Here is a 26,614-nt window from a genome sequence, read left to right on the forward strand (position 1 = left end):
TTTTTTTAATACAGCTTTTAAAAATACAAAATTATATTTTATAAACATGAAAATTACTAATAATACAAATGCATAAGAAAACAGTGCCCATAAAATGAGAAAAATAGCCCATAGGAACACGAGACCTGTCAGAAATTCATATAGCAAAAATTCATAAAGATTATAAATGTGCTTAGTGATTTAAAGACAACAATGAATATAACAAGGAGAGGAATACAAATATAAAAAGTCACCAAATATCTGAGATAAGATTTTTCTAAATAGTATTATTAGCAGAGTGAACACAGTAGAGTTAAATATCGGTGAACTTGAAGATATATCAATAGAAATTACCTAAATTAATCAGAGAAAAAAATGACTTATTACCTTTAATTATTCTTAAAACATAATTAACAGCATTTTTTTACTTGTAAGACAGCAGTAAATGTTCTAACACATGTATAATTGAAATCCAGATAGAAAGATTGGGGTGGGTGGAAGAAAACATATTTGCAAAGCTAATAGCCAAAAAGTTTCCAAATTCATTTGATAAGAACTATAAACCAAGAATTCTAATTCCATCTATGAATTTAAAGCTGGATAAACAGTTTAAAAAATGAACAAACACACACATTTCAACTCATATCACAAATTATTTTCAGAAAAATAATTGATAGGTTAATAGAATATTTTATAACAGCTAAAGAAAAAATTTAAAAACATTATGTACAAAAAAAATCAAAGGGAAGGAAAACCAAATATTTTGCTCAAAATCAATGCTACTGTATCCAGAAGACAGCAGAATGATATAATCGCAGTCCTTAAAGTTTAGAGAAATTTGAAAACTTTTCTAGACTGCTATGGTTTCACAAACATATGGTACAATCATAACGTGGAATACTATTCAACAATTAATGCAACTGACTATTAATGGATGGGACAACTTAAATGAACCTAATGAAATTATTGTATATGAAAAAGAAGATAATTTCAAGTGAATATGCACTCTGTGATTTGACTTATATGCGCAAAATAACATAGAGAAAGCTGACATAATTGTGATTGCTAGTGGTTAGAGATGGAGGTAGGTGGGGATGCCTATAAATAAACGAGAAAGGGAAGACAAAATAAGAGAAAGGAATTTTAAAGAGGAGTTTTTGATAATTGTAGCTTTATATCTTAATTAGGATGTTGGATACATGAAAGCACACATGTAATAAAATTGAGTAGATTTATATACAAACCCACACAGAGAAACACACACAAATGATTGACTGTATAACTGGGGAAATGTGAACATACAGTGTGGGTTGTACCAATTGTATCCTTTATGTTGTACTACATATATATATATACACATACTTCAGTTTATATGTTCAGGAGATGGTCACCTTAATCAGGCAGCCTCTCATTAGTGGTATAATAGAGTTGTGAATGATACATAAGTGGAATTATTTCTAGGTGTGTGTTAGAGACAGGCTGAAGAAAGAATGATGAAGTCTTCTTGAAATTCTCAGATTTACAGAACAAAAGGGAAAGAAAGAATATAGCAAAAATTCACTTGCCATGTTTCTTAATCTTATAGGATTATATCTTTTGTTAACAGACAATGCATCCTACATTTTAATTAAGAATATTGATAAAAATAACATAATATTTATTTAAAAACAAAAAATAATCAAACTGTAAGCTCCCTTCTTTCTTCCTCCCTCTATTTTCTTCCCTCTTTTCCTTCTTTTATCCCTCTTTTATCTTAAATTTCTTTCTGCTTCTTGGCAATTGGAATAAACCAAACCATCACTAGTTTAATTCCGACAATGAAAAAATGAGCTCATGAGACAGGTTGAGGGCTGGGGTTGAAGGAAGATGGCAAGTAATAAAGAGGCACTCTTCTATAGATTAGGAGGCTTTTTTTTTTAATTAGAGAAAATAAATGATTTTGGGAGTTGTCAGAAAGGGTGGAACTGAGTAGAAATTTGGAGACAAATAGAAAGGCTTTTTGGCAAGATTTGCTGTTCATTATTCCCTATATATTCCTCAGAATCCACAGGAGGTCCTCAGTGCAATGTTGTCAATGCTTATTTTTTAGAATATTTATCATTTTTTCAGGTGTAATTTACACCCACTAAAATTTATGAAGGGTTTAAAATTGTAGTTAGAAAAGTTTTGACAGGTTTATACACTCATGTAACAACAACCAAAATTAAAATAGAGGATATTTCCATTGGTCACTCAAAATGATTTTCAAATTATTTTGTAATAAGTCCTACATGGCCCCCCCATAGCCCTACCCCGCAACACACACATCAACCAAAGCAAAATATAATCTACTTTCTCTCACTGTAGGTTAAGTTTGCCTTTTTAAAAATTTTATTTTGTTGAAATTATGGTGTATGTATTCTCTTTGCTTAGCTTCCTTTGTCAGTTATTGAGATTCATCCAAGTTGTCATATGTCATCCATAGCTCATTAACTTTTAAATGCAAGGTATATCTCCACTGCATTTTTATACCACAATTAGTTTATGCCTTCTTCTGCTGGTCATTATGAGTTCTTTTCCCCCAGTTATTGGCCATCGTATTTTCTGAATTTGAGCAACATATATATGAAAATAATATCACTATTAACAATTCATATGCAGTATTGTTATACTATCAACCTACATTAATAAATAGGGATATTCCAGTTAGAGTAATATGTATAAATTTAAACTTTAGTTGAAATGCTGTATATGTCAATAGTATATCCTTGAGCTATACAAGAAACAGAGTTTTGAGTTTTACATAAGCCATTGAGGGAATGTGAAAGCGAAGTCAATAGACGTCTTGAACAAGGGAATTCTTCTCATCAATATTCTGTTTTGCAGTTACTTTACTTGAACATAGATTAGAGAAGATTCTGATGTGACTGTTAATCATTAACACTTTTTGGTTTTAGCATAAGGTCCAGTGATTCTTCACACTGTGAATTTTGAATTGAATGAACATGGACACAATTGATACCACATTGTATTAAAATGGCTATCAATAAAAATAACATCTTAATATTTATGTGAAAATATATAAGCATGACACAATTTGTCTAACCTGGCATTGAACCATCAGAGCTGTTTTGGTTGGATATAATAAGTAATTTAATTCATATTGGTCACTCCATGCAATCTATACAAATGTTTTGAAACTTTATCATTTGGTGCTCTAAACTGACTACTAAGAGAGTTAAACTGAGAAGCTTAGCAGAATCACAGCTCATTTGTATATGTTTATACTCAGAAACCACTAGCAGAAATGTCAGAGAATAAAATGGTCACCGCAAATATGCAGGCCTTTCTGTATGTCAGCTTAATTGAAATAGATTTGGAGAGTTTAAAGGCTTATTTGATAATATTAGGACTAAAGAATTGAAATAAAGTTTCAGGCCCATTACTTCTATTTTATTATTCTGCTCTGATAGAGGGCCATGCAACGGGTGTGGTTAATGGAAGTCTAAATGAAGGGAAGAGTGGTTCTCTTCTGTGTACCTTATTATAGCAAGTTAGGAATACATAATATGAGATTTTTGTGTAAAGCACATTCCCTAAATTATATGAACACCTCATTCATTTAGCAAACGTTAACTTTCTATGTTTCTAGACTATAAAAACACTTGGATTGCTATATTTGATTATATCATTTCCCTAATTCGATGTGCTTTTAAGGAAAAGTCATAATTTGCTGAATCAAGTGTGTTTAAGACCCATGAAGTTTGGATAATTATCCCGTAATTATCTTTAGTCAACTTTGGCTCTAGCCTTCTTAAGTTGTTCTTTCCTTAAAATGGCTGTTTTTTAAACTGTTTCTTAACATCCTAGAGTTTTGGGGGTTTTGTTCGTTTGTTTGTTTTTTCAGAAATGGCAGGGTTCCTTTGGATGGTGGGGTGGAGATGATGAATGAATGGGATTTGACTTCCCCTTATACCAACCAAAGAGATAACCACTTTTCCCAACTCTCCTTTTTTTAATTATTTATTTATTTATTTGCCTTTTCCTTTCCTGCCCTAATCTTTACTCTGGGCTCTGTTTGGGTAAAAAAAAAGATTCTATTTTCACAATTTAGATTGAAATTATGCATTCTGTAAAGTTCTTCCGTTCTGCTTACTCCCATCAGCTTACATGTCTTCCACAGTTTTCTCAATCTCTTAGTTGGAGAGAGAATAGATTTATTGTTTGGAAGATGTATACTTATTAGGTCATTTAAAAAGCGTGAATCTGGAGTTCCCGTCGTGGCGCAGTGGTTAACGAATCCGACTGGGAACCATGAGGTTGCGGGTTCGATCCCTGCGCTTGCTCAGTGGGTTAATGATCCGGCGTTGCCATGAGCTGTGGTGTAGGTTGCAGATGCGGCTCGGATCCCACGTTGCTGTGGCTCCAGTGTAGGCTGGCAGCTACAGCTCCGATTGGACCCCTAGCCTGGGAACCTCCATAAGCCGCAGGAGCGGCCCAAAGAAATAGCAAAAAGACAAAAAAAAAAAAAAAAAAAAGCGTGAATCTATTAGCAATTCATTGCATCAATATTTAATGATAAGTAATTGCATGTATTGTACTAAATGTACAAACTCCAGGGATTTAATCAAAGACTCTTGCCACTGGAGACATTATAGTCCAGCAGGAAGAATATGGACACTTCAACATAAGGACAATAAATAAGTAAATAATATAGTATGTTAAAAGGAGAAATGTGCCACAGATAAAAGAAAAGGTAGAGTAAGGATAAAAGGGAATAGAGATTATTGATGTAGAGAGATTGAGGGGAGGTTACAATTTTATGTAGGACAGGCAGAAGAGACTTCATTTAGATAGTGACAGATAAGCAAAAGCTTGAAAAAGGTGAGAAATCTAGCCACATGGATAATCGGAAGTGAGAACATTCCAGGCAGAAAGAACAACCAGAGCAGTTTGCGGGAGCAGGTTCATTGAGAAGAGTGAGATTACTGGAGAAGGTCATTTATCCATTGAATGAAATGAATACTGACGTGTGTTTTCTGTTTCTTATCACCACATATAACCATAAATATTAATGCCGAAGGAAATCAGAGATCTGATCTTAAGTGTTTAATTTAGAGAAAGCAAATTGTTCCAAGAGGCTAAGTGACACCTAGTGGCAGAACAGGATTGAATCCAATTGCTTACTCCACAATAATATGCTGCTCTAAGGCTTCTAAAATGGTTGAAAGACTTTTTTTTTTTTTTTTGAATGACAGCTTTTAATAAAGCCTTGGACAAATCTAAGTAAATTGCTTTCACTTGAAGGATACCTGGCTTGCCTATATGTAATGCCAGATCTACTCAATGTTAAACTGTTGTTTTATTTGCAATAAAGAGCAGGTAGATATGTGAAATCCATCACAGACTTGAGTCCCCTGGCACCTATAAAATGTCCTGTGTGCTGGAGGCACTCTGTTAAAGCAAGATCTGCTCACTGTCTTTAAATTCTCTAATGTACCTTTGCTCAGAAGGAATAACAGCTTATTTTTTAATGCAATCTCATGTAAAATATTTGATTCCCATACTGATTTTTTTTTCTGCTGAAATATAAAAGAGTGGCCAGTTTGAAAATATAAGACATGAGTGGTGCTACTACCATCTGTTGTTGTTATTTTTGGAGAAAAAGATACATTTATACAAGTAGCTTTCATCATTGCATAGCAGAGCCTACACATGCATTAGTCTTATTAAATATCGAGATTATTGACACTCCATTGAATGTAGCAACAAGATGGGTACTTAAAAATCAGAAAGGCGCTGGTGTTTATAATTGATTGCAGTATATTATGCACAATAACAGGTAAAAAGTACATGAATTAGAAAAGATATATAATGCTATGCATTTCTGAATATACAGGTGACACCATAAAATGGATACAAGTAAGATGGAAAAACTCAATGATATTATAGGCATTTATATTTTATAGTAAATAGCCATATATTTTCATATTTGATAATGTATTTTGTCCTGTAATTAATATTTTAAAGTAAATGATGCATAATAATATCAATAGAAAGCTGAAATTTTAACCTCCTAGAAATTAAAAATAAAAGTAAGTAAATAATATTAAAAAGAGGTAAAATTCTTAGGATACATTTTTTTGTGGATGATGGAAGAGTATTAAACGTCAGAAACATGAGAAAACTGCTCTCATTTAACGAGTTTAATAAGCTTAAGCTTTTAGAACATCTGAAAAGCCAAATGAGTCTACCCACATTCTCACCATGATGGACAGCTATCAGATTCAAGTTGAAAAACCTGTCAGAACTATATCAGAGTGACAATGGGTTAAAAACAAATTCCTAAGAGGTGGTAAAATTATCTGTCTTTTTAAATTATGTAGTACCATATAAACAGTCTGTCGACAGAATAGTATGCTTGAGGAAGTGTAAGCATAATAGGCAAATGAAAGTTGGCTATATTTATTTAGAGCTCACTCTGCCATAGAAAAATGAATTTAGTGCTATCATTTTAATTAATTAAATATATAGAGATACAGAGCTTTGTCCGGGGGATAAAACTGATAAACAATATCTTGTCTCTGCTATCCAGAAATCAGGATGACTGCAGTAAAAGCTGTACATACAAAGTAATCAAAATAATACAATTTATGTTTTAACAGTTATTTAAGCAAAGTGTTAGAGGAATACATTTGAATTAAGAGTCTGCAAACATTTTATGATACTTAGAAAAAGAACAACAGACGTAGATAAAGATTTCAGTGACTGAAACTTTTCCTTCACCTTTCACTTTGTGCTCTACTCTTCAGAAGAAAAATCTACACGAGATTACATGTGTTAAAAATTAGGCACAGATTTAGAGCAAAGAAGACAGTTCCAGCATTTACGAATTGATGTAACATATGAAAAATGAATCATCTGTTTTTGGAGGGCATGGTAGGCAGTTATGAAGGCTCTAGTATTTTCGATGTATTTTTTTTTAAAGAAGAAAAAAAAAAAAGCCCTTACTGATTGAATCCCTTTCTCTGGTAAAATTTGCCATTCTTTTTTTTTTATTTTTTTAAGAAGAAAAAAATGTAGTATAAATAATTTTACAGCAGCATGAGTTATTTCTTCAATGTTTTGTAATAAAAGGAAAATTGTCCCTTAAAAGCAAAAAATACATTTTCACAATGATTTTAAACCATATTTTATTTTTTTTATTTTTTATTTTTTTTGTCTTTTTGCTATTTCTTTGGGCCGCTCCCGCGGCATATGGAGGTTCCCAGGCTAGGGGTCGAATTGGAGCTGTAGCCACCGGCCTACGCCAGAGCCACAGCAACGCGGGATCCGAGCCACGTCTGCAACCTACACCACAGCTCAGGGCAATGCCTGGATCATTAACCCACTGAGCAAGGGCAGGGAGGGAACCCACAACCTCATGGTTCCTAGTTGGATTCGTTAACCACTGCGCCACAACGGGAACTCCTAAACCATATTTTAAATTATTTGACACTCTACTAAACAATATTTATAAAATAAATATGTATTAGTTTAACTTCAGAAGTTTCATATATATACCCAATTATTAGCCTGTTGTTAAAAATGATGTACTTCTTGATAGGATGTATTTTCATTCAAAATGTCAATTTATCCATTTAACTTCCAATGTTATATTAAGATCTTTGGTACACATGAAAATCCCTGACCTATAAACTGTTATAACACCTGTTGTTTTGATTTCTGTTATTGTAATTATGTTTTATAATTCTCAGTAAAATTTTCCAGTACTATAAATGAATTATTAATATTGCAATATCATCATCCTGTGATTTCATTTTTGCACTGAGGAGACTCCAGTCAAAAATAAGTAATATATAAAATTCATACACTTTGAATATTTCTTTAAAGTATTATGATATAGTAAGTTAAAATTTAATTTTAGGTGTTATTATTTCATGTAAAATATGTTCGTATTTACTATGTTTTTTATATCAATGCTTAACCCTCTAGTTAGGATTTATTGGTTATAAGGAACTGAGAAATCAAACTCCTATAAACAAATATATGATTTTTACCCTCACTTGGGAAGACTAGAAATAACGTGGTTTTAACTGAAATCTGATGCAAATACTTAGAGAAATCCTCAAAATCCATTCTCCCATTTTTCCTTTCTCTTCCTGCTTCTCGGTGTACTGAGAAAAATGTGGTCGATAATACCTGATTCTCATTCAACTAGCTATATTACCTAAATCTGCCTTTTCCTTGAGCTCCTAAAATGAAAGAAATATATACCTGGGGAAGGATAACAATCTGTCTTAATTGAACAAACACACTGTTAGATGATAAAATATGGTTTATAACTGGAATGTCTTGGAACATATTCTAACACTTATGTCTGGGAAAGAAATATACCAGGAAGTCAGGGAAGAAAGGAATGAGTCTCTGAACAGACAATATCTACTCTAAATGTGATATTAGCTCATAAGCTTCAAGAAGTTAGAAGCATGAATGGTAAGGATTTAAAAAAAATATATCAACCATTTGTTAACTAACTCATTAAGGAGGACACTAGTGAGAAGGTATAGTTGTTTCAAATATCATCTGAAGAGCTGAGATATGTATAAGTACATTTAAGTAGCATGAAGAAATAAAGGTGTTTATTAATAAAGAAATTTACAGTTAATGTAGTATAGAGTTATAAATCATAAAGAAACATTTACATTACTCTTGGGCCTAAATCAGTTGCTTTGCTACGAGTAAATATCAACAAATAGAAAATCAGCCCAAGGCACATACCCCCAGAAAATGAGATAATCCTTATATAGACTTTTGTCAGGAAACTGAAAGAACAATCCACAATCCCACTGACTTGTTTCCAAATCTGGATTTTTTTTTTTTCTTAATAGATTTAATGTGGAGTTGGGGCTTCTTGTATCTAAACTTGGCTTATTCTTTGGATCAGGTACATAATTTCTCTGATAGCTAGTTCTTCACATCTAAAAATTTGTTTTACCAAACCTCAAATGCATTGTTTCTTAGGAAGAACAATTGCTTTAAACTATAGTATACATAATCTTATTATCCTTACACAAAACAACTTCAGTGTTCCTCTGGACCATCTTTACTCAGGCTTAAAAGATACATTTTGGTAACAACTATGTTTCTTATACTACATTATGCTGGGAATACACAAATAATTAAAATATGGAGTCTGCTCTAAATAACATGAGGTCAATTAAAAAGAAAAATGTATAAATGAGTATAATGTTATAGAATTATGAGTGTTATAAGAAATCTATGTAAAATATTTTCAAATGGCACTGAAGCTGGAAATTGGACATAATCAATCCTATCTCAGTATTTCAAGGTGAGGGGTGGATCATTATGGGAATTGACCCTTCAACTCAGGAAAATAGATATGTATAGAAATAAATGGAGACAACGCTTAGCTCTGATTATCTGTCTTCCTTGTTACAGGGTAGATTTTATGATAGTAAACTTTCATGTGTCTTTTTGTTCAGTACAACATCTCAGGACTGTGTTTTTGTTGTTGTTGTTGTTGTTTTGATTCTTAGGGCCACACCTGTGGCAAATGGGGGTTCCCAGGCTAGGCGTCTAATTAGAGCTGTAGCCACTGGCCTATGCCACGGCCACAGCCATCCACAGCCATGCCAGATCCAAGCCATGTCTGTGACCTTCACCACAGCTCACAGTAACGCTGGATCCTTAATCCACTGAGCGAGGCCAGGGATCGAACCTGCAACCTCATGGTTCCTAGTCGATTTGTTTCCACTGTGCCACTACGGGAACTCCTCAGGACTGTTATGACAGCAAGTAGGTGCTCAATATTTAATTTTTTAAATTAAAGTATATTTGATTTACATTGTCGTGCCAACTTCTGCTGTACAGCATAGTGACCCAGTCATACATACATATTTAGATACATTTTTGCAATATTTTTCATTGTATAGATCATAGCAAAAAGATCAACATAATAGATGATACTCATTTTATAGCTTAGTGTTCAATAATATTTACTTACTTAAATTAAGTGAAAAAAAACCTTATTGTATAAAATATATATATAGTGAGAACAACCCAGAGTTATGGAGTTATGATTTTTAAAAATTAAGGGATTAAATATAGCATGATTTATAGTACATATTCAAAGGTACATGTGTTATGCTTTATTAACAATATATTTTAAGAACAATATTTAGAGTGGTAGTTTATTCCATTTACTTCCATAAGAAATGAATCAAATATATTTCTCACTTTCTATCACCAGGTAACAAATAGCCCTCAAATGCCTGTCAATATTCATAAACCAAACCTCTTAACTAGTGGAAACTTTTAAAAAAAAACTTATGGGATACTATCTCCAGTTTCATGTTCTGACTTGATTTTAAAAAATAAAAATCACCTGGAAATGATTTTTTTTTCCAGCTGGGAACATCTTTCAGTATAGTTCTTTGGCCTTCCCTGTTAGATCTCATTTTTTTCCTATATCCTTAAACACTTCAATAGCTTTTTGCTCTCTTTCCATTTATGAGCATGCCAGTGGGATCCCCAAGTTTCTTCTCATCTCAGTTTTGATGTTCCTATACAATTTTATGCCTTATCTTTTTCAGTGAGCATAGGGAATATTTTCAAATACTTTTTCTTATGTCTTCTTCAACTTCACATTGTCAAAATGTATTGTGCAACAGGGATATGCTACCTAAATTAGCAATTCATTTTATTTGGTGTTCTAGTTGTTAGTTTTAAATGCCTTAATTATTTTACCATTTTTCTATAAAATTTTGATAAGTATGTATTTTTATAAGAATTATTTGCTTCCTATGATTACTTATGCCTTATAAGCTGAGATCATTATAATAGCTTCTTAGTTCACTGTTGCACATAACTTGCCAACATTCTGATAAAATGCAATAAAAAGAAATGTACGTTGGTATAATTTTTAAAGCTCTAAACATTGTGTTTGTTAGAGACACTTTTCTGTAGTCTTCTTTTCAGGCAGAATTGAGTATTCTTAGTCCTAAATTTAATTTGATGCTCATTTTCTGTTTTGGTACTGTTATACTAGTCCTCATTAAAAATTATTTTCATTTTTATGCTTTAAATTATTTTGTATATCATGTTCAAAACCAGAAAAGCATATTAAGAAAATTATCAAACTTCTCCTTGTGATTTTTTTGTACACAATAAAAATATATGTGCTATCATCCACCGTTCGTAAATCAATGCACCCTTCTTTAGATTTTTTCACATGAAATGTTGACAATGCATTTGGCAAGAAGCAATAGAGATATAGTATTTGTTTCCTGCTGAGTAAATAAGAACAATATTTATGAAAATAATTAAAACATTTTATAAATCAAAATGTCTTTGGCTATTGACAAAAAAATTAAGCGGATTTACACATAAATGTCATCAAGATACCACATATATTGCTCTGGGAATATCAAAGTTGCAGTGTTAAAATATGACTCTATGTTTACTGCCACCACCCTGCAACTTTGATATTTTGAATTAGTACCTTAATAACATTTGCTAGTTGCCACCCTTTGGGTGCTTGTAAAGAGGGCTTGATAAATAAGGGAGCAACTATGGAGAAATTGGGATAAATAGATAGTTGGATGAGAGATTAAAAGTAACTTCAATTAATGACTTCCTACCTGGGACTGTGCTTACAAAAACTTTTAATCAGGTGAAGACTCCTTGAGTAACTCTTTTCCTCAATTTGTATTAATTAGGATACTTATAAAATATATCTGTTCTTTCTAAATTATAAAATATGTGAGCATTCATAGTTTGAATATGGACAATTTGAAATTTAAATCCATGTCCATTTTTTTTTCCTTTTATTCTGCCTTAAGCATGCCTAATTTGTCCAGCTCTGTCTCAGACCATCTTTCTTGTCTCCATATATCACTCTTAAGTTGTTCTTTTACTCCAGGTTTGATAGCGTAATAATAGTGGAGTGCTTTCTTTCCCAGAAACATTTCATTTAAAGGTAAATCCTTATACTAATGTCATCAAGGTAAATGAGGAAGGTCTTTATTTGTTTTCAAGCTTTATGTGTCTGCTTATTACAGCCACATTTCTTACTGTAGGGCCAACCATCCACTTCACACAGACACTAGAATTTTTATACCATTCTCCTAATATAATAAGCAATATAGTTAACGCATTTTAATAACAAGTTTTGTGTGAGAAAAATCATGCATTCAAATATGAGCTCCACTGAGTTCTACCTGTGTGAACGTTTGAAATATTTGAATTCTCAGAGCAGCCATTGCCTTTCTTGCTTCATTTGCCAAAAGAGTCCCTCAAATTGTTTTTTGGAGAATTTGTGATGCTACTTATTAGTGATTAAGGGCACCACATACACAGGAAAAAATATACTAAGGAACCTACTATGTACCTACTATGTACGAGACATTATTCAAGTTTGGTAGTAGATACCAAAATTGTGTCTTTTGATTAAGATGTACCTTAAAAATATCTTCTCAGGGATTTAGAGTTGTAAGTGCCAGTGCTGTCCCCATCCTTCATTTTCTCCCTTTCTTCCGTTTTCTTCTTTTCTTCCTTCTTTCCTTCCCATTTTTATTTGACCTTTTGTAACCTTCAGATAGAGTCCTAAAATCATATTGAATCGTAGTTGAAAAAAATAAAGCAAGTTCAAAGAAGTATATACCCAGCCAATACCCAGAAAATGGACAAGAAAGTTGTTGAAACTTTTCCTAACATGTGAAATATAACCTTTTGTTATATTAATACATAGATACATACACATGTACATATCTGAGCAATATACATGGATTTCTATTGCTACTTAGACTTATTTATCTTATGTACTATAAACATAATAACTGATTTACAATAGCACTGTATAGTATTGTGAGGCCTGACCTAAAAATTTAACTCCCCTTCATTATTTTTATCTATTGTTTGGTGTGGGCATGGACAGTAATTATAATAGAAGAATTTTTAAGATACCTGCAAAGGCAGGGATTATAATTGATTGTAGCTGGTTGTAATATGAAGAAATGTTATTAATGACAAATCCTGATGTTAGCAGAATCTAAATCATTTGGAGGAAATTCTCGATAATAATCTATCATATTCAGAATTAAACTGTATCTTTAATTATAAATTTTCCTAATTAAATTAGTTTATTTTATGATATTGACACGTGTTTTAATATAATTCAACTTCACTGTTTTCCAATTTGCCAACTAAAATGTTTTTCAGGAATATTAAAGTCCTTTTCACTTAGGACTTTTTTTTTTCCTATAGAAAGAGAAGGTGTAAATGTCCTATTTTACAGTTTCCTTGTGGATTTGTTTTACATTTGCCACTATTACAGTAAAGACATATATTATAAAAATTTATCTAAGTAACTTTCATTAGTTAAGTGTTACTTGAAGACAATGAATTCATTATAGATATTTTGTCACCAAATTTGGTGAATTAGTTATCAAGCTGCAAAGCTACTGTGAATAATTTTGGAGGTAGTTATAGTCACTTATTTGCTCAAATTGGGAATTTTTGTCATTGGTTAATTCTTATAATGGCATTAACGGTGAGAAGTTAATATACACCTATTTATCTCTCTATAGATAATTATTAATTTTCCTTTTTTTAGCAATTTAAGTTTATTTTTTCATGTATTTAAAAATCTAAGATAAAATTCCAATAATTGTCTTGCTTAAAATCAATTTTACCATCACCGTTAATTACACATTTAACACTGATGAACTCTAGCATGGAATTTAGTCACTTGATTTGTTCACAGTGGATCATTTGTACTTTATAAGAAATCAAACCAAAGGCTCAGGTGGAATAAAAATGTTCTTAAAAATTAGTGGTGCCATATGTCTATTCCTACATTTATATTTATATCTACATCTATAACATCAGTTACATTTAGCAAAAGATATCATATAACATCAGAGAAATGGTAAATGTGGAAAACATAGATTTTTTTATAGATGGCAGCAAAAAAAAGTGTAATATAATAACTTGTTGAAAGACATGCAAATTCATTAGTGGTATAAAATAAGTAAATTATTATAAACCAAGAGCTCTTTCAATACATCACACTGGAAATAATGAAACAATTAAAATCTATTTATGCCCATCAGAGGCATGGGTAGAAGAGTATTGTTGTACATGGCATCTGCAGTTGTTTTGAAATTAATCAGGAAACACTTATTTAACCTAAAATCAAAATGAGATATAGGTTGTCTGTGAACTAGTTTCTGCCAAGTCTTGGAATCTCTCAATTAAAAATAAATGTACCAGGTATGCAGACATATATGCAATAAAATTTATTAAATATGGTCAAGAAAATTTAAAACAAAATGCATACCCATCAAAGGGCTGGCTAGACTATGTTGCCTCTATAGTAAAATGTGTTACAATTAAATGAAATAACTTTGACAAATTTTTATGGAGTTATTGAGTGAGAAATAATGTGGATAAAAAAGGACTTTTTTTTTTTAACAAAAAGATATAAACCCCATGAATAGAATCATGAGTAAAGAAACAAAAAGAGGGGATACATATTAGCTTGTTACCAAGGGTTGAATGTTTGGGAAACTGAGTAATATGTATGAATTGGGAGTAGAAGGAAAAAATAAGCCAAGAAATAGTGGAGGAGGAGGGTGAGTGGAAAAGAAAATAGAGGGAAAAAATGTAAAGAAAAACATGCATTTGATTATTATATACGTTAGAATAGTCTATCTTTTAAGTACTTCTTTTGATTCACTCAATAGATAATATTCTAAGAAGTATGTTAAAATCTTCTACAGTGTTGTTGTTTTGTTTTGGTCTGTGTTTGTGTGTGTGTGTGTGTGTATGAGAAAGAGAGGGAGGGAGGGAAGGTAATGACAGGAAGGGGGAGAGAGAATGTGTATAAAGTTATTTTCAAAATGCGAAAAATAACAAATAGTTGAACAGAATGGGTCCTACATTTCCTTTTCTATTTTAATATTGTAAAGAAGCTCTCCAATTTACCCTCTCCTGGAAGGCTAAAACATTAAGAGAGAAATTGTTAGTGTTTATGTGGGTGTGGGTGGTATAAACTGGCATTAATCTTACTTTGGCTCAACTGTTTTACATCACTTAGGGAGATAATATTTGGCAAGAGAAGTAAAAACATTGCTTTAGTCAGACTGAGCTGACCAATACTAATGGATCTCAATTCCATTGTGAACGTAAAATAATGACCTATTTACTTTTAGGACATACTAATATGGCCTGTGCTTCCATTTTTCATGATTAGGAAAGTATAAACACTATATTCTAGAGTTAAAAGCTTAATACAGAGGCCAATACCTGTTTTTACCTTTGATAACTCCAAAGGTTAGAGAACCATGAAAAAAACTTAAGAAAATATCCTTTAAATGTTGATACTAAAATCAATAGTTTACTTATATTCTGGTAATAACCATTAAGAAAGCATCCTAGAAAGAAAAAAGAGTAGATACACACTTTTTCTTCTCCTATTGGAAAAAAATAGATGCACAGTGCCTTTTTCTAAAAGTCAAAAAAGGTAAAAGTTATGTCTTTGTAGCAGATGAACTGAAAACTCAGAGGGAGGACCTGATATAACTGCATTCCTTTTAAACAACCTCATTTTGATGGAGCATGACAGAGGTGGTATTTGCTAAAGGAAAATTGAGGTAGCTTCAAAGATTCAGTCCTCATAGGAACAGTTTCATATCTCTGGTTGTTGATGTAGACTTTTAGGGCTATTGGAGAACAAAAACATTTATAAATCCAAGTTTTACTTGGAGGCTGCAAGAAAAATTTTTTCTCATATAAAAGTATAGAATTAATTCTCATGGAAATATAAAGATCGAAGTTCTCTAAAGTTTAAATTATTTATCAGTTAGCTATAGGCACATATTTACATTCTTATATCTTTAAGTGAGGCTGGAATTCCTTACATATTTCAAATATAAATGGTAATTGTTTATGAATATTACATACTTTTATGAAGGATTCTTTGCACTGCAGCCTTATAATATAGCTTTTAAGTCCATTACATAAGATTTTACTCACAATTATGCCTTTTTATTTTCAGTAATTCATTATTTTAATGTGTTCTAACATGTATCCACATTAACATGATTTCTGACATATAGAATTATGAATTTACAGTGAGTTTTCCATTGTTCACAGTGCCAAGAACAGTGTGACAATTTATATAATGTACAGATGATGGCATTTAACATTATTCAAAAATCTTATACCAAATTCCAATCCATTGTCAACAGGACAACCCTGTATTGAATAGGCTTCCAGGAATTGAACACTAGTATAAATCTTTTCTTCTTTCTACATTTTGCCTTTCAATTGTATTCTATCTATAAAATACCTATTAGTACATTTAATACATGTATCAACATGGCAAGGCAATGTATTTACATTGTTTTTGTAAGCAAATAAATGTTCTCCTGCTCTAATGAGAAAATAATATAATCAAAATAGTCCCATATGTAATCAGTATTTTATTACAGAGGCTACATGTTTATTGGTTTGCAGTGCCTTAATTCCTTTTCCCTCCCTGGAGATAACCTTCATAAAAGGTCATTTCTTTCCTTTAAACAGGCAAATGGCATATTTAAAGTTGATAATAGGTAAACTTGTAGTAGAATACCCAATGGAGCATGGCAAAAAGCAAATGAAACAATTTGACTGGCTGATAACCATTTCAAACTATGCAGTTAAAGCAGGACATATCCAACTATTCGATATTTCTATTAGTGCAAAGGTATAACCATTACATGATTAAAGTAATCTCCAATTTACAATTTGCGTTACCTCATATAACATGTATGGCTAACTGGCAAAGAAAAGATATGAAACACTGAAAAAATATTCTCAAAATTTGACCAGATGAATTCTTGTAGGGTTGTCTCAGGAATCCATTTCGACTGCTTAAACACATGAATTTCATCAGAAAATCAAAAGGAATGCCAGAAAATAACCTTTCTTGAAGGGACATCAGAATGGCTGTCACAGTTATCATGAAGTAGGAATGACCAACCATGATAAGTTATGCTCTGTAATCAAACGAGATAAAAACAGATTTAACTACTGGGAGTAATGAAATGTAGGTCATTGACAGCTTTCATCAATGATTTTAAACCTAATTTGAGAAAAAATGAGAAAAAAAAGGAGTTTCCGTCGTGGCGCAGTGGTTAACGAATCCGACTAGGAACCATGAGGTTGCGGGTTCGGTCCCTGCCCTTGCTCAGTGGGTTAACGATCCGGCGTTACAGTGAGCTGTGGTGTAGGTTGCAGACACGGCTCGGATCCCGCGTTGCTGTGGCTCTGGCGTAGGCCGGCAGCTACAGCTCTGATTCTACCCCTAGCCTGGGAACCTCCATATGCCGCAGAAGCGGCCCAAAGAAATAGCAAAAAAAAAAAAAAAAAAAAAAGAGAAAAAAAAAACCATAAGGTGAGGAATGGAGACTAAAAGCATAGATGTTTCTTTAAATTATTAAAAGGGAGTACATTCAAACTGAGATTTGTGCACTGAAACTGAGAAACAGCGGAAGCATAGCAATGTTCCAAAACATTTGAAAAATTTCACACACAACTTAATAGAAAAAAAGTGTCTTTCAGAAGAAAGATAATTTGGTTGCAATAAACTTCCCCACTTTATTTAAAGTTAACAGATAAGTCAGTTATTAGCCTTTGGTTTTTATTATATCCATCTTTTGAAGAAAATTAGCGATGAAAAGCTAGTGGGTTTTAATCCAAAAATAACAGTAGCTCTAGACTAGAAACAGTGGGGAAATGACACTTCCTTTTTTTTTTTTTTTTTTTTTTTTTTTTGTCTTTTTGCCATTTTCTTGGGCCGCTCCCGAGGCATATGGAGGTTCCCAGGCTAGGGGTCGAATTGGAGCTGTAGCCACCAGCCTACGCCAGAGCCACAGCAACGCTGGATCCGAGCCGCGTCTGCAACCTACACCACAGCTCACAGCAACGCTGGATCGTTAACCCACTGAGCAAGGCCAGGGATCGAACCCGCAACCTCATGGTTCCTAGTTGGGTTCATTAACCACTGCGCCACGACGGGAACTCCAACACTTCCTCTTAAGAGTTATATCTTTGGGCAGTTCAAAAATTCTTTCATCAGACTTAAGGATTGATTGACCTTTGTATGTACAATTGTTTCTACTCCATGGCTCTTAAGTGATGAAAGGCATTTTTCGTAAAATAAAAAGTGTTTTCATTGGAAAGTGTTAACATGTTTTCTGTCAGTAAGCTAAAAAGTAGTGGAGCAAATAGCAAAACCTATCACTCCCTTAACTGATGTGTGCATAGCTCCCAGTGTTAACATACAAAGATCCTGGTGAATATGTATTGGTTGAATTATACTAAAACTATGAAAATAAAAGGTTTTATGTACATGTCAAAATCTACATCTTATCCCTTTAAAACTGACTTCCATTTGTTCTTCAAACATGACAAATTTGCTGCTGCCTTTACTATTGCCACTGCCCAGAACGGCCCACACCAGACCTTTGCATGACAGCCTCCTGCTCATTCAGAAACCATCTCACATTTCATCTCCTCATTAAGCCTGACATAGATCACCCAGTTGAACTATCCTCCAACTTCCCAATCAAGCTCTACTACATGTTTCTCCCTGCACTTACCAGTTTCTGAAATTATCTAGTGCATTAACTTTCATTCTTCATTATCCTAATGAAAACAATCACCACTCCTCTTGTTCATTGCTCTATGAAAGTTGCTCCCAACAAGTAGAACAGAATGGGATGCATAATAGGTCATGAGTTGTCATTCTTTCAACATGTCTGTATTCAGTGTATTCAGGTCCTTTCTTTATAAAGTTATTAAAAATTGGCAATGTTTTAAATTATTTTATAAACAGCCTATTTTTCTTATCTTCTCCAAGAAAGGGACATTATTTTAACTTCTCTACCAGCTATCCTCTGCACATGTGACATTGTTTCCATTTTCTCACCTTCTACTGTAGATCCCTTTTCTCTTGACATTTTTCCATTGGCTTCTAGGTTACTTCTTGATCATGTTTCCTCTTCTATGTCTCTTGGGATTGAAGACAAGTCTCTTACTGAAGTTGTTTCCCCCTTTAACTACTTTGAGCTGTAAATGCTAGTTCTTCCATATTCATCTTTTCTTTTTCTTTCCATTCTAACTTCTTTCTTATCCCATTTCCCATCCTTTGCATTATATTTTCCTAAATTATTTTAGTAGTCACAAAACTGGCCTCCCTGATTCCAGGTTTTCCTCTACAACATTGTCAAAAGAATATTCCTAAAATAATAGTCACACTCTAGCTTGAAAATTTAAAATGGTTTTCTCACCCAGTTAATAAAATTCTTGACAGCAAGAAACATGAAAGAGTTTGTTCTGTATCTTCAGCATGTAGTTCACAGAGGGCACTCAATAAATGTTTAAGGAAAGAAAGGAAGAAAGAAAAGGAACTGTTCAGACAATGCCAAATTCCTATGAATAATGAATTTTCTCTTGCTCTTGAGGTAATAAATTAAAAAAAGAACTTTAAACAAAAGGTTACAACCCTGGTATTTCCAACTAGTGGTTAAAACCTTGCTAAAAACAAAAAAGCTGAGAAAAAAAGGACTTTATAGAGTTTGAATGCAATTAATTTAACTAACTGATAAAATAATACATGCATATATTCATGACATGTCTATATATGTTACACAACTGTGAGAAGCAGGAAATAGTAATGACATCAATAATTTTTCTTCCTCCTCCATGTGGTAGTCAAAGAAAGCAGTCTCATTGAAAAGGAAAGAAATAGAAGAGTTAGGTAAGTGTAGCAGAGTTCTAGTGGGGGAAAACTGGAATCAGTGGGGGAACTCATTTTAAATAGCAGATGATTGAGTATATATTAATGCTATTCAGAAGGTTCCATTAGAACAATCAAGTGAAGAGAAAAGAGTGGATAATCTTACACATACACAGATCATTTTCTCAGGACAAGTCTCTAAATGCATCTCAAAATACCTATCAAGAGACAGTGATCCTTAGGAAGACAACACAAAGATATGTTTATAACTAATTGTCAGTGTGTGTAATCTTTTTTAATTACAGATTATTTTGCATTTCCTGAACAGGTAATGAGATAAAAATATCAATCTACTGTATTTATTTGAAAGCAAATATAGCTTGTTTGCTCACAATGCAAACCAGTATAAGATAATTTTCCTGAAGAGCATTCTTATAATGAAAAAAGGCAATATAGCTTTTTTAACAAACTTATTTGTCAAAAGCTAATTTTTTTTTTGCCCTTTTAATTTTATGGTTCCCATTTTCTATGAATTTTAAATATATTCAAAACTCTTTTATATAACATTGTTTCGTTAGACTGTTTTCTTGAGTGCTTTAAGCAGGGATGCCCTAGGAAAAAGACATTAATATTAGCAAAAATGGCTTATTTATGGTACCAAATGTTTATATAGGAATTAAAAAACTGGAACATTTTCTGCTTATGGTTGGACATGAACAAATAAGATATTAACACAGTTCCATGACTTCCTCATGATAATTTTTAATTATAAATTTATGAAGGTAGGGATGAACCTGGATTCAGAAAAGTCTAAAAACACAAGCCATAATGTCTTGTTCCTGAACACAATATAATGCTTAGGGCCAAGAAAAACATGTGTTCAGCTTAAACAGAATTTAAATATTAATTTCATACCATGAAATTTGTTGTCACTGAAATTCAAGGAATAGAACATATTTGTAATTCTTCACAAAACCTAAAGCTGGATTATTAGAATAATATCAGTTGTATGTATTCTGTACTCTTTTTCCCCAGCTGAATACCAAAAACAAGAAAACTACGACACAGATCATAGTGTTTGAATGTCCATTATTTGTGAATTTGAACTCTTACTATTTATAGGTGTCCCCCTGCATAGTTAGACTAATATATCAAATTATTTCATAAACTACTTACATAAAGGGACACTGAGCTCAAATTTTGTATTCTTTTCTTTCATGAAAACAATGACAATATTACAGACAAATGAATATAATAAATACTGCTATTGCATGTCTCTAGTTACATTTTATAGTAAGAAATAATAAAGTCAACAATGCTTTATTTGATTTTACCATGTGATCTTAGCTAATGAACACATTATCCACTAGTTAGAGCTGTGCTAAATGTGTTCTTCAAAGGAGAGCAAATATTCTAGTTTATTTTTTTAAAAAAAGGATTACTAACTGTACTTTAATGGTAATTTGTCCTTATAATTGTAAAAATTTTAGAGAGATATAATGTAGAATGGGTATAGTTAAATTTGCTTTATGTAATAAAAAGAAAACTGAATGTAAAATTCTTAACATAGTTAAATTCAATTTGTGGATTAAATGAAACGGTCTGTGATAATTCTCACCACTCAAATCAGCACACAGAACTTTTCAAATGGGCGTGCTATGAAGGAAGAAGATGGAATTTGGAAAAGGTTTTTGAATCACAATAATTTTCTAAAATATAATTACTCAAAGGTATTATTCTCATAATAAAGCCTACAGAAATACAGCTCCACAAAATTTGTGTAAGCTAGTGGTAATAGGCAGAAGGTGCAGCAAGGAGGTTATTCAAAGCCAATTCTGCAGTTGCCTTGATCCATGGATGATGAATGTAATACCAATAGAGAGTTCTAGTGGATCTAAGTTTAAATCCTGACCCTTCCACTGACTAGCTCTGTTATATGGGACAGTAGCCTGGGTCACTTTACTTATATCTGTCTAGGTTTCTTCATCTGAAAATAAGCCACATGAAGATGCAATGTGTAGTGTAAGTAAATGACTTGGTACCATTTAACTTTTATTTTTTTATTATTTTTAATTCTTTTTTCTTGGCGTCATTTTAGCAAATAAAGAATAGTCTAAGAAAATTGGCTTTATTTTTTAAAAAAGATATTTTAGAAAATTGATGTTAGATGCATTAGATATGGTATGTTTAATAATATAATATCTTAATATATTTAAATATTGCAGTTTTTATTTTGAACTTATTTAATATTTGAATGGTTGCTAAAAGTAGTTTCAGCTCTCCAAATTTATTTTATTAATTTCCCCTTTCATCTCTTCCATAGATTACTTTTTGCTTTTTTTAAATAAGAGAATTGTGAGTATTTATATTTGCTGCATACTCTGTCAAGCTGTGGTGGTGTTAGCCTGCCAACATAGGTATTTAAAGAAAGTAGGACTAACCCTTGACTAGAGAGATGGGGTTATTTATAAACCTGCCAGGATTCATTTACCACTCTGGTATATAACTAACATGAATGCAAAAATCTCTTGTTATTCTCTGTTAAAATACAACTTTTGAATAATAAGTACTAAAAAATTAAAAATTATGAATCATATAAGTATACTTTCTCAAATTTTACAGAGGTCCAAGAATCAAGCAATGTTGTCTATCAAAAATAATATATTTAAGGATGAATAGTACTTTAATATAAGAAAGATTTATTTTTAAGAAATTGTAAATTTGTGTCTATTTTTTCTGCACAGTATATGTCATATTGTTGGAAGACATCATTAGAAATGATCAGAAATGATACACGTATTTTCTTTCATATTTAAGCAATACTTTCCTTGTTTCATGATGAAGAATCTGCAGTTTAGAAATAAAGTTACATCTTCTAGTTCAAACAGAAAATGGTCTAGTGGAATTAGAAAATAATTCTAATTCCAAAGACTTTATTTTCCTTCACTTCTCTGTAGAGGCACTGGAAGCCAATGGACAAAAATATTTTATTATTACTTAATGAAATATTGAGTTTTTTCATTTAATATGGGGTTCTCATGATTAACTTTATTCATCAACATAATGAAATTCTTTTAAGGAACCATTATGCTTTGATTTGGAAAATATAACCTGGATGATTCAATATACAGCTCACAAATGTAATTATTATTTATAACTTTCCTTATGCTTTATAGGCATATTATAATTATTAGTTATTCTCTGAAAAAAACTTTCAAAATAAAGTGATAATATTTTCTTCAAAATAGATGTGAAGAAATGTGACATCCAGAGGTGACATGATCTGTTAAAGTCCCAGTTAAAAGCTATGGCAGAGTCAGAATTAGAGTCTTTATTTTTCACTAGACTGTTTTTCTATAGCAGATTTAGACACAGTGAAGAGAGGGAGGGAGGAATGTAAGGAGACAGGAATAGAGAGGTTAAGAGTGATTAAAAGGAAACATTTTTTAAAAGAGCAGAGTTAAAAGCAAACTATTCTGTTCAACAGCACTAAAAGCAGAAAGTGTTTCTAGTATAATTTTTAAGGCAAAAGGAAGAAAAAGATCACATTTCAAACAGAGAGTAAAGTAAATTACTTTAAAATGCCAACAATGCATCATATAAAGTCATGTGAAAAAGAAAAAAATCCTATGAGAAACACACAGGACTTTGAGACGATGAGGTCTATTTGAAATCCAGTGCTCTAGGGAGCAAAAAAGACTCCACTTTTAAAGCCTTCTGTAGGAAGAGCTGAATTAAGCCAGAACACAAGTGCTCAGATATCAATAAAATAAATAAGTCTGGAAGCCTTAGAGTTTACTGAAATCTATATAATAATCTTTTTTTCCATAGCTTGGGAACAGGGAGGCAGTTCATAGTGATTTACCTAACTAACTGAAATCCTTTCTAACAAAAACTTGCTATTCCCATCTTTCCATTTTTTTTTCTGTGCCTCTCCAAACAGTTAATTAACAAATATTATTGGGAGTTAAGTGCCTTATAAGGCAAACATTAACATTCTTGCTCTTTAATTTATCACTCTACAAATCTCCAGATGTATTATTTTTTATGACATTCTAAAAGTTATTTGTAATATAATTGAGTAATGATATCAGAGACAGAAATTAGCAATATGGATTCAAAGAATCAATGCCCTTAGAGGGCAGGAGCTAATTCCTACTGAATCATCCTAAACTAGATATTCTGCACAAACCAGGTGTGTAGAAGTAGACTACATACAGTTTAGAAATCTGTGAGTTTAAATGTCATCAAACTTTAACCAAAGATTCAAACATCTGAAATCAATAAAAGTACAGAAAATAGAATTATTTTATTTGAATATTAGCAGAGATGATATATCTTTCAAAAAGTTAAAGAAATTGATTTTAGAAGTTCCCTTCTAGCTCAACAGTTTAAGGATCCAATGTTATCACTGAGGCAGCTCAGGTTGCTGTTGTGTTTGATCCCTGGCCTGGGAATATCCACATGCCACGAGTGCAGGAAAAAAATAATAATTTTAAGAAAGAAATTGATTTTGGATCTTGCCTGGGAAATATTCAAAAGTAATGGATAAAAGTTAAAAAAAAAAAGTTCAAACAAAAAAAGCAGAGGAAAGGATTCTGAGTTAAAATTTTGGGTTTATTATCCTCTTTATTTCTAATAGACTTTGTGGCTTACCCTCTTTGAACATTATTTTTGAATCCATTAGATAATTATGCCTATCTGATAATATTGTCGCAATAGTTTTATTAGATAATGTGAAAGTACTTTGCAAGTGCTATAATAATTATAAGTGAGCTATAACAAACTCACAATTTTGTAGATCTTTAGGTCTGAAATTGGGTTGAAAATTCACTACCCAGAATATTTTGAATGTCTTATTTTTCATACTATAGATGAGGCTGCCTGAAATTACAATTTTTTTCACTCTTTGATAGATTTTAACTATTTCAAGAAAAAAAGGTTATTAATAGATACTGAAAAGATGATGGATTTTAGTTCCAGAGAATATATGGAAAAGTTTTCCCTAACAGTAAAAAAAGTAGAATGTATGACTTAATTAGCTATTCTGAAATAGGCCAAGTTTCTAATTTTAGATTTACTTTTTATTAGCTAATAATTACATTTATATGAGATAGTAATTTCTATCTGAGAAATGTATATAGTATTTATATATATTTATACATGTATATGTATATAGTATATAGTATTTTATATAGTGTATGTATTTATACATATACATATATATTTATACATATATATGTATATAGTATATAGTATTTACATATTCTCTTGAGGTAAATTTGGATATTCAGGGAAGAAATGCTGTAGCTATGTCACATATGAAAAATAATTGGAGGAGTTTTTGGTTTTTTTCCATCTGGTTGATATAGAATTAGCAATGTAACATTTTTGCACCTGGAACTTTATGCTCATTGCAAAATATTGGCAGTTATTGAAGCAGCAGTTTGTTGGACACATGGCTTCAGTTTATGGAAGTGCTCACATACCTTTTGATATTCTACAAACAGGAGTGCTCTATTTAAGGAAATGTGCATGGTTGGTGTCAACTGGAACAGAGGGTAAGAGTCCTTGTCATGTTAAATATATCTGGTCTGAACTCTGCTCAATGCTAAGGCTCTTTCATTTCTCATGTATTTTATATAGAAGCCCGTGAGTAAAACAGCTGTTGCTTTGCAGGAGCTCACATACAGCTTTAGCCGTGGGATATTTAAAAACAAAACAAAACAGCGCATATTTCAAAGAGAGTATTTTTAAAATCAATAGGTGAATTTATAATTTGTGTTTGATTCATCAAATTAAAATGCATAAATAACTTAGCAATTTTCTGTAAAATGGACTAGAAATTTATACTGCAATAACTTATTCTAACTATTTTAATGCCACTTGGATTGCTTATTAAAAACCTGTCTAAGGACAAAATAATGCCATTTCCAGCAACAAGGGTGGAACTAGAGACTCTCATACTGAGTGAAGTAAGTCAAAAAAGAGACAGACACCATATGATTTCACTTATATGTGGAGTCTAATATATGGCACAAATGATCCATCAGCAAAACAAAAGATCATAGACATGTAGGATAGACTTGTGTTTGCTGGCGGGGGGGAGGAGGGAGTGGGATGGATTGGGAATCTTGGGTTAGTAGATCAAAACCCTTGCATTTGGAGTAAATGGGCAATGTACATTTTGTACATTAAAGTTATTTAGTAGATGCAAATTATTCCACGTGAAGTGGATAAACAATGAGATCCTGCTCTGTAGCAGGATCACTTGTAATGGAACATGACGGAGGATAATGTGAGAAAAAGAATGTACATATATGTATGACTGGGTCACTTTGCTGTACAACAGAAAATGATAGAACATTGTAAATCAATCATAATAAAAAGTCAAAAAAAAAAATGCCTGTAAACCAAGGCAAGAGTTAGTTGCAAAATCAAACCAAAAGCTACTAAGCTGCTAAAGAACTGAACATCTTCTCTTACATCTTTTGGTTTAAAAGATAAATATTTGAATTCTAGAATTCAAAGATACATATTTTCTTTATCTATTGAAACTATAAAGAATTGGAGTGTGAAGATAATTCAGCATTTTGCCATGGATCTAAAGGATGATTCTATAGACTAAAAGTACAATGACCTCAGTGACTTGAGTACCATGTACCAGGGTAACAGATGAATATATGACTCCATATATTTTATTTTATGGGGGATGGGGTGAAGACATAAATCCTGATTTAATGAGTGGTAATTTAATATGATACACAGCTATTTCTTCTTTATATCTTAAATCTTAGTAGTTAGTGAAAATATCAATGTCTTTGCAGTTTTTTAAGCTAAATGCAAAAA

The sequence above is a fragment of the Sus scrofa genome, chromosome 1 (genome assembly GCF_054392235.1).
Source record: "Sus scrofa isolate SSC_HxYL_T2T_F1_AM1 chromosome 1, Sscrofa_HxYL_maternal_Yorkshire_Landrace_v2.0, whole genome shotgun sequence".
In the NCBI taxonomy this organism is placed as follows: domain Eukaryota; kingdom Metazoa; phylum Chordata; class Mammalia; order Artiodactyla; family Suidae; genus Sus; species Sus scrofa.